Below are 14,354 nucleotides of genomic sequence, written 5' to 3'. Positions count from 1 at the left end.
ATAATCCGGAAAGCAAATGGAATGCTGGCCTTTATTGCAATGGGGATGGAGTATAAAAGTAGGGAAGTCCTGCTACAACTGTACAGGGCGTTTGTAAGACCACACCTGGAGTATTGCACACAGTTTTGGTTTGGACTTGACTCCATTGCCGTGCCAGGGGTTTTGCTGCACCAGATGGGGGATACCATTTGGGGACACTGATTCCCCACTAATTCCCATTCCCCTTCTTTCTGGTGGATAATGGAGGGGCCGCTGTGTGTAATGTGCAAGTCAGTAAGCATTGTCAGCAAGCTCGTTCTAATTGGAGATTATATTCAGTACAAACGTTTACATTATTGTAGATTGTGTATCAAAGATCAAGGTAGGATTAAAGTAAAAGTTCATAATTTTATTGTTGAGAGTTGCTGAATTAAGGGGAAAGATAACACACAGAGTTTTTAAATGGACACTGCAGCCCCGAGAACACAATCAGCAATATATCCAGAATATTAAGGTCCAGCCCAGTTTCAGGGTTATTATCAGCAGAAACAAACCCCAACTGTGAGAATGAACATGGTTCAGTCGGGATGTGATTAACAGCAGCAATAACAGCAGATTCTAACCCCTTGAGTCACTTGTGAACTCGCTGGTATGTCAGCAGGGTGGATGACTGAGTGAATCCCTTCCCACACTCTGAGCAGGTGAACGGCCTCTCCCCAGTGTGACCTCGCTGGTGTGTCAGCAAGTCGGATGACTGAGTGAATCCCTTCCCACACTCAGAGCAGGTGAACAGCTTCTCCCCAGTGTGACCTCGCTGGTGTGTCAGCAAGTCGGATGACTGAGTGAATCCCTTCCCACACTCAGAGCAGGTGAACGGCCTCTCCCCAGTGTGAACTCACTGATGTGTCAGCAGGTGGGATGACCGAGTGAATCGCTTCCCACACTCAGAGCATGTGAACGTGTTCTCCCATGTGGGAACTCGCTGGATTTCAACTGGTGGGATGATGCAGTGAATCCCTTTCCACACAGAGAGCAAGTGAATGGCCTCTCCCCAATGTGACTACGTCGATGAATTCCCAGTTCTGACGACGATCTGAGTCCCTTCCCACAGTCATCACATTTCCACGATTTATCCGTGGTGCGGGTGTCCTTGTGAATCTCCACGGTTGGTCGATCAGTTGAAGCCTAACCCATGTGCACAAAATGTTTACAGTTTCTCGGTGCTTTGTATGCTGCGATGTTTTCTTCAGGCTGCGTAACTGGTTAAAGCTCTTTCCACAGTCCGTGCACTGGAACACTCACTCGGGAGTGTGTGTCTCGGTGCTTTTCCAGTCACACTGATGTTTGAAATCTTTTCCCACAGGCAAGACAGACAAACATTTCTCCTTCCACTTTGAAAGGCCGATGATATTCAGGTCCTGATGCATCGATTGACCCTGTCAGATCTTGACATGATGTTTGGTTTGTGTTTCCTGTCTGATAATCTCCCCTTCTAATACGCTGTAAAAGGGGATAACAAAACTCATCGCTGTCAGTACAGGACAGAAATTCAGGATAGACTCATCGAGTTTCCATGGAACATGCTTATCTCCCTTGAGCTTTCAAAGCTATAAATCCCTGTCCCACACGTTGGCCCACCTGCTGTGCTGAAATCCAAATCAACACAAATTTCGAGACAGTTTCTCCTCCGCTCCCAGTTTTCACGACCAATTTTGGTTGAGTTCAGGTTTACACTCACTGGTTCACCTCCACCCCCTTGCCAGCATGTGCTGACACTGGCTGAATTCAGTTCGACACTCACAGGTACACTTCCTTCTCCTAAAGGTGCTGACTCTGGCTGGAATCAGTTCTACACACACTGTTTCCCCTTCTCTGAAGGTGCTGACTCTGGCTGGGTTCAGTTCTCCACTCACTGGTTTCCCTCCCCTGAATATGTTGATTGTGGCTGGGTTCAGTTCTCCAATCACTGGTTCCCCTCCCCGGAAGTTGCTTACTCTGGCTGGGTTCAGTTCCAGACACTGATATCATTCACTTTGTACCTGCACCAAGATGGCCGCACATTGCACTGTGCTACTACCTGAATCAAGATGGCGGAGCGCTGAACCTGTTTTCCTGCACCAAGATGCCCGCTGTTAGTCTGGGCCCGTGATTGGGAAAAAGCCCCGATGCTGCAATCGCCCATATTCTGGTTACGATTCCGGGCTTGCGGCGGGTACCGGTTGTTGATGAAGCCTCCCTTACTCCCCGGTCGTCCATTATTCCCCTTTGTCCCACTGAAAAGGATACTTCTGTGGAGCCTGCCCGAAATGTGCCTCCTCCACTATTCCACGCACCGCGCATACTCCAAACACAGCCAGGACCAGCACCGGCGCACTGAGATCCTGGACTCTGCGTGCGTCACATTCTCCCCCGCGGGGCATGCTGGGTACATAAGACCATAAGAAATAAGAGCAGGAGGGGGCCACCCGGCCCCCGGAGCCTGCTCCCCATTCAATAACATTAGACGGGACAGTCTAGGGCGGGGTTTACTCCATATCTACCCGTGCTGTACTTGCTGTGGGAGTATTTGATGCGACAGTATAGAGGGAGCTTTACTCTGTATCTAACCCGTGCTGAACCTGCCCTGGGAGTGTTTGAAGGGACAGTGTTGAAGGAGCTTTAATCAGTAACTAACCAATGCAGTACCTGCTCTGGAATGCTTGGGGCAGGGTTGAGGAAGATATACTCTGTCTCTAACCTGCTTTGTACCTGCCCTTGCAATGACTGGTGGGAGAGTGTTGAGGGAGCTTTACTCTGTTTCTAAGCAAGGCAAATATATCCTTCCTTAGATAAGGCGACCAAAACTGTGCACAATTCTAGAAAGATTAGAGAGAGAATTACACTGTATCTACATTGTGCTGTAGCTGTGCTTGGAGTGTTTATTTCGATAGTGTAGAGGGAGCTTTACTTAGTGTATAACCAATGCGGTACCTGCTCTGGGAGTGTTTGATCGAACAGTGTAGAGGGAGATTTACTTTATATGAAACAAATGCTGTATTTGCAACGGAATTGCTGGGTCAGGGTAGAAGGAGATGTACTCCGTGTAACCTGTGCTGTACCTATCCTGGGACTGTTTGATGGGGCAGTGTAGAGGGAGCTTTACTCTGTATCTAACCACGTGCTGTATCTGCCCATGGAGTGTTTGATGGGACAGTGCAGAGGGAGCTTTACTCTGTATCTAACCCGTGCTGTACCTGCCCTGAGAATGTTTTGTGGCAGGGTTGAGGAAAAGATACTCCATGTCTAACCTGTACTGCACCTGCCCTGCGACTGGTTAATGGCAAAGTGTAGAGGGAGCTTTACACTGTATCTAAACCATGTTGTACCTGCCCTGTGAGTATTTGTGATATTGTAGTCTGAGATTTACTCTGTATCAACCCTGATAGTGTTTGGGACAGGATGGAGTGAGATTTACCCTGTATCTAACCCGTGCAATACTGGTAGTTCTGATATCAGTAGTAGTGAAAATGCTAAAATATATTATTAAGCATGTAGTAAGTAATAACACGATTGGGCAGAATGAACACTGATTTAGGAGAGGGAAATTGTACTTGACAAATCTGTTAGTATTTCTTGAGGTTGTCACTCGCAGGATAGAAAAGGGCGAACCACTTGATGTGGTGTATTTAGATTTACAAAAGGCATTCAATGAGGTGCAACACAAGAGATTATTAAACAAAATTATCGCTCGTGAGATTAGGGGTAATATATGAACAAGGATTGGTTAACTGTCAGAAAACAGAGTAGGAATAAACGGGCGATTTTCGGGTTGGCAGACTGTAAGTGGTGGGGTGCTGCAAGGATTGGTGCTTGGGCCCCAGCTATTCACAAACTATATCAATAATTTGGATGTGGGGACCAAATGTAATATATCGAAGTTTGCTGAGGCTACAAAGCTCGTTGGGAATGTAAGTTGTGAGGAGGATGAAAAGAGGTTTCAAGGGGATATATACAGGCTCAGTGAGTGGGCAAGAACATGGTAAATGGAATATAATGTGAAGAAATGTTAAGTTAGATACTGACAGTAAAAATAGAAAGGCAGAGTATTTATTTTAAATGGTGAGTGATTGGGAAATGTTGGTGTTCAGAGGGTCCTGGTGTTCTTGTCCACAAATCGTTAAAAGTTTATACGCAAGCAATTAAGAAAGCAAATGGTATATTGGCCTTTATTACAAAAAGATTTGAGTATAAGAGTAAAGACATCTTACTGCAATTATAAAGGGCTCCGGTGAGACCACACCTGGAGTATTGTGTACAGTTTTGTTCTCCTTACGTAAGGAAAGATAAACTTGCTATAGAGGGAGTGCAATGAAGGTTCGCCAGACTGATTTCTGGGATGGGGGGATTGTCCTATGAAAAATTGAGTAGACGATGCCTATATTCGCTCTCGTACAGAAGAATGAGAGATGAGAGACGACGCCAACATCCCATGAACGAATTTTTAAAAAGAGATACGACCTGTTTAAATTTGATCAAGGATACCAGCCAAATTATTAGAGACACTCCCTGTCCTTCAGGACCTGTGTCCAGGGGTGAAGCTCATGGGTTTATCTGATCATCTTTGGATTAAATGTTGTGCTCATTAAGCAGTGCACCTGTGCCAGCATCAAACACTCTCCAGTCGGGCACAGCGCGGGTTAGATACAGAGTGAACCCATCGGTCGCTCCCCGACACAGATACTGAGGGACAAGGAGTGTCTGGGACATTTGACATTTCGCACTCAATAAGGTATAAATTGATCCTGTACCTCTCCCCATTAATCCTGGGCTTCACACGGGTCAAATCCTGCTCCTGTTTCCCTTCCTGTAACAGCACTGAGCTCAATCAAGCCGAAAATGATCAGGGCTCAGGGATGTTGATTGTTAGGCACTGCAGTGATGTCATAAAGCAGGGCCATCAGCCCAGCTGATCCTCTCCATGTCCCTTTAAAGGAGGAGAGCTGGGACATCCTGTCTCAACACACATCCCCCTGTTCATACTGAGAATCCCCGGGGAAGGTCCAAGGCCCAGAGTGTGGAACACAACCAAGGGGGAAAGAGGAGGAGAGAAGGGACATCATGTCTCAACACACATCCCCCTGTTCATACTGAGAATCCCCGGAGAAGGCCCAAGGCACAGAGTGTGGAACACAACCAAGGGGGAAAGAGGAGGAGAGAAGCGGAGGGAAATCAAGGAGTAGGGACTGAGGACCACCAAGCTTCAGTTTTAGAGCCTGGAGATCAGTGAGTTCTGTAGTTTCAGGATCCAGGGAGAGAACAAGGAGCAGATGGGGAGACTGGTGTGGATTCCAGCACAGTGAGGATTTAGGGGGAGGGAGATTGTTTCGGGTTAGGGGTGTGGGAGGGACAAGAGAGGAAAGGTTAGAGGAGCAATTACTGCAGCAGTGTCCATCAATAGTGAGAGAGAGAAGGTGGGGGTCAGAGTGGGCCCTGGACAGGCCGGTAAACTGTTCGTTTGCTGTGACCAGCTTTCCTTCTGTCACAAATAGCCTCCTGTAGCCCAATGACACAAACAGCCCATTAAACGCCCAATGTCCTTTCGTGGGGTGAGGTCTCCGTTTGTGAAACATCGGCTGTTGTTAAAGCTTCTCATTCTGACACGCTCACAGTGAGACAATATCCACTGTCCCTTTTATTCCATGGGCTTCATCTTTGCCGGTATTGGTAACACGCCCGGGATCACTAAAAACAAAACCCAGTGTGTCAATCACTTTCAGCTACTTGACTTAGTGTGTGCCCCACAGCATCTCTCTCACCTCCAATGTATGAATAGAGCATCATGCCCGCAAAGCTGGTTTAAGTTTATTTCCACGCAGCAAATCTATTTAAGAAAAGCCTGTAGGCCGATGAGACACTGTTCAGGTGCCAGTGTGCTGCTGGTTTGTCCGGCATTTTGCCTGTAATGGAAAATAACTGAACATTTCTCCCAGTGGAACCTTTGCTGTAATGAAATGTGTCTTTTAATAAGCCTCACGTCCTTGCTCATGTCTGCTGCAATTGTGCATAAAAGGGATGTGTGAAGTGATGGTCTTTGTATTGAGATGTGAAACAAGGAAACGGTATCTGTGTGTGGCAGTGACACAGCCTTGTGGTCAGAGGCAGAACCATGCACCGATATCCTTGTGCTTATGGTTTGAGCAGGGTTAGTTCATGAATGCTCAAGCTAAGAGCTACCAGGGATTGGGAGCAGCGGCAGTAAATAAAATCTAAATGCAAATTCCGATGTAGTTTATCTTAATTTATTCCTATTTTAATGGCTTTTGCTGAATGTGTCCCATGCCAAGTGCCAGGATATTGGATCAGGCCCACCCTAGAAAATGAGTTTGACACGCTGAGGAAGACAATGTCAACCGGATTCCCACATCCACAACCTGACAACTTCTTTACAATCTCAAGCTAGTTTGTAAGACATGACCTTGTTTTCCGGAATCCATGTTCAGTATCTCTAATGGCCACTTTCCACATGATGGAAAACAGGATCTCTCAGGATCCCTTCAAGCTCCTTCCCAGTGATCGAGGTCACTTGATGGGCCTTCAGTTCCTGAGCTCTGACTTTTGCACAATTGAAAAATGGGAACTACATGTGCTACCTTCCAATCTCAGGGAACAACCCATGACTCTACTGAGCTGTTGGAGATATGGGCAAGGGGCTGGCAGAGCACCCATCCCATCTTTCTTAGCACCTTTGGGTGGATATCATCCACATCTTACACTGTCAAGATTAACCCGCACGAGTTGCTGTCAGTGAAGAGAGATGAGAAAGACCAAAGTCTCACTTGCCCCTCTCAGTATGACCCTGAAGGACAGTGTCCATGCTGAAGTTCTTCCCCCATCTGATCCTCCCCCCAGCTTGTCCTCTCTGAGCTCCAGCCACGTGATGCTAAACACTCGGATGGGAAAGAGAAAAATCTACAGCAATGTGTTGAAAGTAACACGAATTTATTTGTCTACACCCCAAATATTAATCTCCAGTCCAGTTACAGGAGTTTCCATCAGCGGAAACAAACCCCAACAGTCAGAATGAACATGGTTCAGTCGGGTTGTGATTAACAGCAACAATAACAACATAACCCAACCCCTACAATCATTTGTGAACTCGCTGGTGCCTCAACAGGTGGGATGACTGAGTGAATCCATTCCCACACACAGAGCAGGTGAACGGCCTCTCCCCAGTGTGAATTCGCTGGTGCCTCAACAGATGGGATGACCGAGTGAATCCCTTCCCACACTCAGAGCAGGCGAATGGCCTCTCCCCAGTGTGAGCTCGCTCGTGCCTCAACAGGTGCAATGACTGAATGAATCCCTACCCGCACTCAGAGCAGGTGAACGGCCTCTTCCCGGTGTGAATTCGCTGGTGTGCCAGCAGATTGGATGACTCATTGAATCCTTTCCCAAACTCAGAGCAGCTGAACGGCCTCTCCCCAGTGTGAACTCGCTGGTGTGTCAGCAGGGTGGATGACTGAGTGAATCCCTTCCCACACACGGAACGGGTGAACGGCCTCTCCCCGGTGTGAATTCGCTGGTGTGTCAGCAGGGTGGATGACTGAGTGAATCCCTTCCCACACACGGAACAGGTGAACGGCCTTTCCCCAGTGTGAATTCGCTGATGTATCAGCAGGTTAGATGACTGAGTGAATCCCTCCTGACACTCGGAGCAGGTGAACGGCCTCTCCCCAGTGTGAACTCGCTGGTGTGTTTCCAGCTGGGACGGGTAGTTGAAACGTTTCCCACAGTCCCCACATTTACACAGTTTCTCCCCAGTGTGACTGCGCTTGTGTCTCTCCAGGTTGGATGATCGGCTGAAGCCTTGTCCACACACAGAGCACGTGTACACTTTCTCCACCTATGCATCCATAGTTGCTGGATGATAATCCATTCCCGATGAATCGAGTGATTTCGTTGGATGTTAATGTGATGTTTGTTTTGAGCCTCCGGTCTATAAATCCTCCCCTTTTAATACCCTGTAAAGTGAATTTCAGTCAAGAAAAAGGGTGGATGAGAGAGAACCCACAAAAACACAAAGGCACTTTGAGAAATTGAGCTTAATGAACTTGGTAATTTGTGGGGCCAGCACTAGAAATGGTAACCATGAAAACTTCCAGTTTGTGGTAAAACCCAAATGGTTTATCAATATCCTTCAGGAAAGGGAACCCACCTCCATTGACAGCCCCACATGGGGAATTGTTGGTCCCACTGGGCCCAGAAATACTGGGGGTGAAACCCAGCAGCTTTTCCTCCATCTCCACTCCAGCTCAAACAGATGCAACAAACAGACCCACACAGGAGGCCAGGTATCCAAAGCGTCTTTCTAGCATTTGCAGCATAGTTGAGAGGCGATTTATTCTAAATTGCCCGAGATTTGTAGACTTGAGATCCTAGTTTTTACATAAGAACATAAGAACATAAGAATTAGGAACAGGAGTACGCTATCTAGCCCCTCGAGCCTGCTCCGCCATTCAATAAAATCATGGCTGATCTGGCCGTGGACTCAGCTCCACTTACCCGCCCTCTCCCCGTGACCCTTAATTCCCTTATTGGTTAAAAATATATCTATCAAAAATATATCTATCTGTGACTTGAACACATTCAATGAGCTAGCCTCAACTGCTTCCTTGGGCAGAGAATTCCACAGATTCACAACCCTCTGGCAGAAGAAATTCCTTCTCAACTCGGTTTTAAATTGGCTCCTCCGTATTTTGAAGCTTTGCCCCCTAGTTCGAGTCTCCCCTACCAGTGGAAACAACCTCTCTGCCTCTATCTTGTCTATCCCTTTCATGATTTTAAATGTTTCTATAAGATCACCCCTCTTCATTCTGAACTCCAACGAGTAAAGACCCAGTCTACTCAATCTATCATCATAAGGTAACCCCCCTCATCTCCGGAATCAGCTTAGTGAATCGTCTCTGTACCCCCTCCAAGCCAGTATATCCTTCCTTAAGTAAGGTGACCAAAACTGCACGCAGTACTCCAGGTGCGGCCTTACCAATACCCTATACAGTTGCAGCAGGACCTCCCTGCTTTTGTACTCCATCCCTCTCGCAATGAAGGCCAACATTACATTCGCCTTCCTGATTACCTGCTGCACCTGCAAACTATTTTTTTGGGATTCATGCACAAGGACCCCCCGGACCCTCTGCACCTCAGCATGTTGTAATTTCTCCCCATTCAAATAATATTCCCTTTTACTGTTTTTTTTCCCAAGGTGGATGACCTCACATTTTCCGAGATTGTATTCCATCTGCCAATCCTTAGCCCATTCGCTTAACCTATCCAAATCTCTGCAGCCTCTCTGAGTCCTCCACACAACCCGTTTTCCCATTAATCTTAGTGTCATCTGCAAATTTTGTTGCACTACACTCTGTCCACTCTTCCAGGTCATCTATGCATATTGTAAACAGTTCTGGTCCCAGCACCGATCCCTGTGGCACACCAGTAACCACCGATTTCCAACCCGAAAAGGACCCATTTATCCCGACTCTCTGCTTTCTCTTCGCCAGCCAATTCTCTATCCATGCTAATACATTTCATCTGACTCTGCGTACCTCTATCTTCTGCAGTAACCTTTTGTGTGGCACCTTATCGAATGCCTTTTGGAAATCTAAATACACAACATCCATCGGTACACCTCTATCCACCATGCTCGTGATATCCTCAAAGAATTCCAGTAAATTAGTTAAACATGATTTCCCCTTCATGAATACATGCTGCGTCTGCTTGATTGCACTATTCCTATCTAGATGTCCCGCTATTTCTTCCTCAATGATTTTGCTTTGTACTGGAATCCAGGTCAGCGATTGGAGCATGGGCAGAACCATCGGAACGGCCCAGGTACAGCAAGCGATGCGGCAAGCAGCAGAGGAGTGGTGAGGTCGGGGTGGAGTAGCGCCGGGAGATCGGGCCTGAGAGATTGCGGCCCACAAGAGGCGAGAATTCGGGGCTGAGAGATTGGGGCCCAGGAGAGGCAAGAGTTCGGAATGGAGAGATTGGGGCCAAGGAGAGGCGAGAGTTTGGAGAGGAGAGATTGGAGCCAAGGCGAGGCGACAGTTCGGGGAGGAGAGATTGGGGCCAAGGAGAGGCTAGAGTTCAGGGCGGAGAGATTGGGGCCCACAAGCGGCGAGATTTCTGGGTGGCGACATTGGGCCCCACGAGAGGCCAGACTTCGGCCGGAGAGATTGGGGCCCACGAAAGGCGAGAATTCGGGGCGAAGAGATTGGGCCCCACGAGAGATGAGAGTTTGGGGTGGAGAGATTGGAGCCACAAGAGGCGCGAGTTCGGGGCCCAGAATAGGCAAGGACCCAGGGACAGCATGGGCCAGACCACACTGCGATCTATGGGCAGTACAAGTCTGTGCACCAGGTCTGTGCAGCAGAGCTTGGTCTCCAGTCGTCTTGGTTAACCTTTGCCACTGGACCAAGACCTCACTCTGTTCAGCCCGTGTGGTGGATTGTGTGCAACGGTTACCCACGTTAAAAGAATCCACACACAAGCATCTTCCACACTTTAATATGAAGTTCGGGACCTGGAATATCAGGTCTCAGTGAAACATCTGTGAACTCATCCGTTTTGTTTTGGAAGCGGGTCATCATCGAATCAAGGGACTTCCTAATTCTATACAGTACAGGAGGCCAGAGAGTGACTTCCGCATTCAGCGCCGACCCTGAGATGGAGCGGCTGGGAATTGCTGGACATGCTGTATAAACGCAAGTAGTTGTTTTCGTGGTGTGGGGGAGGCACTGCCCCCGGGGTTTGCTGGTGCCGGGCCTGGAGGTTTTGACACACAGGTTGAGAGCCGCATTCGGTGTTGCCCGGGACCTGAGAGCCACACTCGGTGTTGCCTGGGGCCTGAGAGCCACTTTCGGTGTTGACCGGGGCCTGAGAGCCGCACTCAGTGATGCATGGGGCCTGGTGCATGGGGCCTGGGAGCCACACTCGGTGCTGCCCGGGACTGAGAGTCACACTCCCTGTTTCCTGGCGCCTGAGAGCCACACTTGGTGATGCTGATGCCGTGCTCGCTCCAATCAGTCCCCGGGAGCCTCTCCGCACAGGGGCGTGCTCTGCAGGGACCTGGCCTACCCACATTGCCCCGCTGCTGATGGATATAGGGTGTAAACCGACGGGCGGAGCACTCTGGGTAAGATCATCCGCCATTGTCACGGTGAGGACGGCACAGGAGGCCATGCAGCCCATCCTGTCTGTGCCGGCTCTTTGGTGAAGCTGTTCAATGAGTCTCACTCCACTGCCCTTTACCTATTGCTTGGTATATTTTTCCCAGCAAGTATTTATCCCATTCCCTTTTAAAAGTTACAATTCAATCTGCTTCCACCACCCTTTCAGACAGTGCAATCTGGATCATAACAATTCGCTGAGTAACAAATTATCCCACATCTCACCTCTCGTTATTTTGCCAATCATCGGACGTCTGACTCCTCTGGTTACCTACCCTAATGCCACTGGAAATACTTTTTCCATATTTACTCTATCTAAATCGTTCATAATTTTGTACATCTCCATCAAATCGCCTTTTACCATTTCCTCCTCTCTGGAGAAAACTTCACTAGGCTCTCCACATCACGGAAGTCCCATCTCCCTGGCACCATTCCTTCTGCACCTTCTCTAAAAGCTTGCCATCATTACGAAAGTTTGGAGCCCAAACTTGAACACAATTCTCCAGCTGAGGCCTAACCAGTGTTTTATAAAGGTTTAGCAAATTAAACATCAAATGCTGATATTTCTCTGATGGGGTTTAAAGGGCGAGGTCCATCTAGTCAGTTGGATGTGTCAATGAGACTGTGAACCTGAAGAATGGATTTAGAGTGGAGATCCAGAACATGCTGTGTAACCGGGCGCAAACACTCCTGCACAACCCACACATCACTTGTTTCCCATTTGGCATTAAAGTAATGTGTTAATTGCAACAATTCAGTTGATTTGATTTCAAATAGTTTAGGATAGAAATTGAATCATGTTTCTATGATTTTTCCCCAAATCAGATTCAAGGCCTCAATTTTTTTCTTCATCTGTGTGCAGTCACAGGTTTCCAAACCTGAGACTGTACATTGGGATTCCAATCCTGGGACTGTACATGGGGTTTCTAACCCTGGGAGAGTAATTGGGCATTCTAACACTGGGAGAGTAAATGGGGATTCTCACCCTGGGACCAGATATGGGGGTTCTAACCCAGGCACTGTAAATGGTGATTCTAACCCTGGGGCTGTACATGGGGATTTTATCCCTGGGCGAGTATGTGGGCATTCTAAACCTGGGAGAGTACATGGGGAATCTACCCTGGGACTGTACATGGGGATTCTAACCCTGGGACTGTACATGGGGATACTGTCCCTGGGACTGTACATGGCGTCCAGGCATTCGGGCCCCCTTCAGAGATGACTGAGCCTCTAATTCCCCGCAGTGCTCCAGATGTGGTCTAGCCAGGGCTTTGTGCAGCTGCAGATGGATGGCAGCACTCATGGAACAGTACGATGGCAGGTAGCTTACTATTGACTTTAATTTTAAACTTTTAATCAACTTGGGAAAACTTTTAAAACTTCAAGAGAAACTTTTAAACAACTGGAGAAACTTTTGAAACCTCTGGAGAAAATTTTAAATAACTTGGGAAACCTTTTTTAAAACTCTGGGAGAAACTTTTAAAACTTCTGAAGAAACTTTTAAACAACGTGGAGGAACCTTTAAGAATAATTTTCTTTTACAAATGTTTTATTAAGCAATTGAATACTGTACCCCAATCTAAATAGAAAATAGTTTGGTGTGTTTTATTAGCATCATTTTCAGCCATTGAAAACCAGGTTACTCACGACGACGCCCAGCAAGCAGGTGTGCCTCCGACCCGGCGACCGCGACATCACCCGGCCCCTCCTGCGGCGGGCCTACATCCCTCGAGCGGCAGGTTTTCATCCCTCCAGCAGCGGGCCTACATGTCTCTCCTTGTCGACGGCTGGACCTCCCCTTCCCCACTGGTGGCCTGGTTATGATTCTCTCACCCTCCTACTCCTTTCTGACCTCCCACTTGGTACTCCAGCAGACAACTGATTTCCTAATGCCTGCCCCCAACCAAGCCTCGGACCACTTACCAACAAGGGTGCTACTCAGCACCGAGCTTGCAGCCAACATTTCGCCTTCGGCAAGTAGGCTCATACAGAAGTGCCTGGTCTCCAGTCGTCTTGGATCCCTTGCCACTGGACCAAGACCTTGCTCAGCTATGCCACCCCACGTTAAAAGAACTCACACACAGAGATCTTCCACTCCGTTAACATGAAGTTCGGGACCTGAAACGTCAGGACTCCCATTGGACAACACCAACAGCAACAGGCCAGAATGCCGCACCACCATAGTTGCCCGGGAACTTAGAAGCTTTGACATCGACATCGCCACCCTGAGCGAGATCCAGCAGGCAGGGGAAGGCCAGCTCAATGAACAAGATGGAGGTTACACCTTTTTCTGGAAAAGAATACCAGAGGAATAACGCCACCTTCATAAAGTTGGCTTCGCCATCAAAATGAGCTGGTCAACAGCCGCAAAGACACCCCCTGTGCGGTTAACGAACGCCTCTTGACGCTTCAACTCACCCTATTCCGGAACCAATGTGCAACAGTCATCGGTGCGTATGCCCCAACAGTCGATTCAATGGAGGAGACCAAAGAGGGTTTTTATTCCAACTCCGAAACATCCCTGTCCTGCATCCCTGCAGGCGACATACTCATCCTGTTACGTGACTTCAACGCCAGGGTCGACAAAGACATAGTCCTCTGGGGAGGCATGATTGGCAGTGAGGGGGTAGGGAAAGCCAACTCCAGTAGTACCCTAATCCTGACAAAATGTCAAGAACATGAACTTCTCATCACCAACACCTTGTTCCACCAGAGGGACAAATACAAGGCATCGTGGCAACACCTTCGCTCCAAACACTGGCACCAGCTCGACTATGTTATCGTCCGAGCCAGGGATTGTGAGGGTGTGCGCATCACCCATGTCATGACAGGAGCTGACGACTGCTGGACGGACGACCGCCTGATCCATTATCGACATTAACATAGCCCCAAAACGGAGGGGACAGCAGAAGCAGTGCCACAAGAAAGTCAATGCCATGGCACTTAAAGACCCAGCTAAGAGAGCCCTATACAGCCAACGCTTTAGACCTAACCTGAAGTGCCTTGATGACGCTGAGATGCTGAATGCCCACAGCGCTTGGTCTGCCCTCCAGGCCTCCAAAACCAGTGCCTGTGAAGAGACACTTGGTCATTCAACCAGAACACACCAGGACTGGTTTGATGAGAATTCTCAGGAGATCAATCAATTAATATTTCTGAGCCTCAAGCAAC

At 48.2% G+C, this 14,354-nt stretch overlaps 1 pseudogene; it reads right to left on the bottom strand.

The window, feature by feature from the left end:
• Positions 1-885: 885 nt before the first annotated feature.
• On the bottom strand, positions 886-13,775 carry LOC139235672 (zinc finger protein 229-like; annotated as a pseudogene).
• Between the last annotated feature and the right edge of the window lie 579 nt (positions 13,776-14,354).

The sequence above is a fragment of the Pristiophorus japonicus genome, chromosome 23 (assembly GCF_044704955.1).
Source record: "Pristiophorus japonicus isolate sPriJap1 chromosome 23, sPriJap1.hap1, whole genome shotgun sequence".
NCBI lineage: Eukaryota > Metazoa > Chordata > Chondrichthyes > Pristiophoridae > Pristiophorus > Pristiophorus japonicus.
This window is presented reverse-complemented; position numbering and strand designations above follow the sequence as displayed.